Raw genomic sequence first — 4096 nt, forward strand, 5'->3', positions numbered from 1 at the left:
GAGGGATGCACTAAAGCTTGGGGCAGCTGCTGCCAATGCTATGTGGGGAAAGATCACTGTCTGAGGTCTTTCTGCCAACGTATAATGGGGGTCTGTTCAGTTAGCAGACCCCTGGTGCCTCTAATGTCTGTAAATATATGAGTAGGAAGTGCCTTGGTTTGTTTATTCTCCATGTGCAAAGACAGTACAGAATTGAGCTGCTCTAGCGACTATGTATGTATATAAAGATTATTATGAATAAAGTATATTTTTGAAATAAAGGAACGTTCCCCCAGGACAAAGCTATCCGATTGCACTTTGGTCATGCTAATGCCTGCAATGTCCCCAAATGTGGGATACTCAACTGCAAAATTTGTGGTAGTGAGGGACTGCATTCGTGCTCTCCCCTGATTACTAAGTCTAGAAACTGATATTTCGGATCTTCATTTGATACAGTAGGAGGCACTGTATTCCAGAATTCATTGGACTTGAAATCATGGACTTTTTCCCTTCGCTGTTAAATCCCGCTTGCCCATTATTATACAAGTGCCAGGAGTATTTGGGCATTCCCAAACCTTGAAAATGCAAGAAAGCTCACAAGATTCAATCTGAGACAAAACCAGTAGTTGCTGGAGAAGTTCAGCAGGTCTGGCAGCATCTGTGGAGAGAAATCAGAGTTAACGTTTCGGGTCCTGTGACCCTTCCGCAGAATTTCCTCCAGCAGGCTTGTGTCACGAATCGCCAAGTCAGTTGCCAGGATGATTTCCATCCACATTCATTCAGAATCATGTACTGAGACCTGCCGATAATCAAAGTCCTGACATCCGATATAAGACATTAACAAATGCACAAAGAATCCAAATGGTCCGACAGAGATGCACAACAGACGTCCCACTCGCTACAGTAACAAAGTTTGACAGGTGCACAATGTATCCCCTAATCACATTCACGACCAGACTGTAGCAGATACACGTCCAAAATTGGCGACACTTGCTTTTAGTCCACAAGGAAAAGAACAAGGAACATCTCAATTTGAGCTTGAAAAACATTTGCACGATTCCCCAGTTGCAGGAGTGGGAGCACTTTGACATCAGGAAGATAATATTAACTCAGCAGAAAAACAGGGACTATCTTTAAACATCAGGAAGTTCTCTCACAGCCAGCTCCCAATCCATGTGTCCAAGACTGGATTATTGGAACACCTAATTTTCACTTCAAAGCAGATTACAACATTTGTCGCAGTAAGAGAATGCTGGGCCGCTTTATTTCCAAGAGCAGAGTGGCGCAGCGGAAGCGTGCTGGGCCCATAACCCAGAGGTCGATGGATCGAAACCATCCTCTGCTATTTAGTTTATTTCAAACGTTTCTTCTCACCTGCAATCTTAACCTCTTCCATTCTTCTAATAAATGCACCGCAATTTTCACAATGCCATTTTTTCATCGCCCACCACCAAGAATGTTCATTCTCGCTGACACTTCCGTATTCTTAATATATTTTGCTCTTTATTTGTACTATCTTCCTTTTCCGACAACACCTTCAACTGCACCGCACCCTTCACAATGCTTTCCTCATTGCCCACCACCAACACAGTTCCTACGATGTCTGAAACAAACGAGACGCTATTGCTGTAGTCCCCCAACCAAAACACATTCCCCTTTCTGTCAACCCTCTCCTTCAGCACCGCCACGCCACCACCAGAGAGCCACCTTGCCCGCAGTAACGTCGCTGGAAAGACAATCCTGGTACTTTAGAATGTGCACTGCAGAAGAGCAGCAGGAAAATAAATCATGCCATTCACTCATTTATTTGCTAATATCAGAAAATAAAGCAATAATCATTTCAACACGTAAACCTGAACCATAAATCAAATCAATCACCTGAATGCTCATTTGTGGCTTTTAAGAATAACTGTATCTAGAAATAGGTCAATCTAATAACACCAACTGCAGTGTTTATATAAATATTGGCAGGAAATTAACCTTATTTTCCTTTGTTTCTTCACTACGTGATGCTCAGCGACTGCATTCTCAGAGGGAAGAATCTCTCTTACATCTCCTTCCGTGTATCGACAGCAGCATTGAGCACATTAGAAACTGATGCATATACTTGTGTTGGGGCCGTGGCCTCCCAGAATGGCACGATTTTCCATCATTGCAGTTAAAGAGTCAGTGCCTGAATCCCCAACAATGTCAAGGCGAAGTGGCCCCAAATGCTTCCAGACTTTAGAGAGGTAGACAGGATAGTGAAGATGGGATTTGGTACACTTGCTTTATTGGTCAATGCATTGAGTATATGAGTTGGGAGGTCACGTTGTGGCTGTATAGGGCATTGGTTAGGCCACTTTTGGAATACAGCATGCAATTCTGGTCTCCCTGCTATAGGAAGGATATTGTGAAACTTGAAAGCGTTCAGAAAAGATTTACAAGGATGTTGCTGGGGTTGGAGGATTTGAGTTAGACGGAGAGGTTGAATAGCCTGGGGCTATTTTGTCTGGAGCATCGGAGGCTAAGGAGTGACTTATAGAGGTTTTTAAATCATGAGGGGCATGAATAGGTTAAATAGGCAAGGTCTTCTCCCCAGGGTGGGGAAGTCGAAAACTAGAGGACATAGGTTTAAGGTGAGAAGGGAAAGACTTAAAAGGGACATAAGGGGCAACTTTTTTACACAGAGGGTGGTACGTGTATGGAATGAGCTACCAGAGGAAGTGGCGGAGGCTGGTATACAATTGTAACATTTAAAAGGCATCTGGATGGGTACATAAATAGGAAGGATTTATAGGGTTATGGGCCAAAGCAGGCAAATGGGACTAGATTTACTTAGCATATCTAGTCAGCATGGACTAGTTGGACCTAAGGGTCTGTTTCTGTGCTGTTACATCTCTATGACTCTACACAGCAACAGACCTGTACATCCCTATTGATGGGGAGGCCATTACCTGAGTGCTCATTTGTGGCTTTTAAGAATATCCCTATCTGGAAATACATCAATCAAATAGCACCAACTGCAGTGTTAATATAAAAATTGTCAGGAAATTAACCTTATTTTCCTCTGTTCCTTCACCAAGCAATGCTCAGCCCCGAAGATTGCGGTAAATTCAGAATTCAGCAAAGGTGGACTGTACAGGTAATAAAGAGAGACAAAGTAAACTTCAAGGGCAAACTACTGAGCTAAATTCTTTAAATATATAGAAAGGAAGAGGGAGGTCAAAGTGAACATCGGCTCTTTCGAAAATGAATCTGGAGAGATGATTAGCAGGAACTTGGAAATGGCAGACAAGTTAAATGATATTTTGCATAAGTCTTTACTGTAGATATTTCAAGCATCCCATTGATACCCAAGGGTATGGGTGGGAATTAAGTCCCAGCATCTTTATCAGAGAAGTAGCATAAGACAAACTCCATAGGCTAGAGGCAGATATGTCCCTTGGCCTTGCTGGCTTCCATCCTAACTACAGGGATAGTGGATGCATCGGTTGTAATTTTCCAAAAATCCTTGGATTGTGGAGTATCAGATGATTGCAAAACTATCAATAAGAGACCCCTATTCAAAAGTAGAAGGAAGCAAAAAGTAACCAACTGTCAGCTGATGAATCCAACATCTATTGTTGGAAACGTATTGGAATCAATTAGAAGGCAGTAACAGCAGAAATTTTGGAAAATCGTAATCTAATCAAACAGAGTCATGGCTTCATGAAAGGGAGATCACAATCGACTGATTTATTAGAGATTTTTGAGGAAGTCTCATTGAGAGTGGATAGAGGGAAACCAGTAGAAATAGAGTCATAGAGATGTACAGCACTGAAACGGATTCTCTGGTGCAATTGTCCACACCAAGCAGATATCCTAAATTACTTCAGTCCCATTTGCCAGCATTTGGCCTATATCCCTCAAAACTCTTCCTATTTATGTACCCATCCAGATGCCTGTTAAATGTTGTAATTGTACTAGCCTCCGCCACTTCCTCTGCCAGCTCATTCCATACACGAACCACCCTCTTCATGAAAATGTGGCCCCTAGGTCCCTGTTAAATCTTTCTCTTCTCACCTTAAACCTATGCCATCTAGTTTTGGACTCCCCCCACCTGGGGAAAGTTCTTGGAAAATATTCACCCTATCCA

General features: G+C 42.5%; 1 non-coding gene and 1 pseudogene across 1 annotated transcript; both read left to right on the forward strand.

Moving 5' to 3' along the window:
- Positions 1 to 244: 244 nt before the first annotated feature.
- LOC125487210 lies at positions 245 to 389 on the forward strand (annotated as a pseudogene).
- Positions 390 to 1252: 863 nt separating this feature from the next.
- On the forward strand, positions 1253 to 1324 carry trnam-cau. Its single transcript has one exon. It is a non-coding gene; the product is annotated as a tRNA-Met (tRNA).
- The last annotated feature ends 2772 nt before the right edge of the window (positions 1325 to 4096 follow it).

The sequence above is a fragment of the Rhincodon typus genome, chromosome 37, assembly GCF_021869965.1.
Source record: "Rhincodon typus isolate 14 chromosome 37, sRhiTyp1.1, whole genome shotgun sequence".
NCBI lineage: Eukaryota > Metazoa > Chordata > Chondrichthyes > Orectolobiformes > Rhincodontidae > Rhincodon > Rhincodon typus.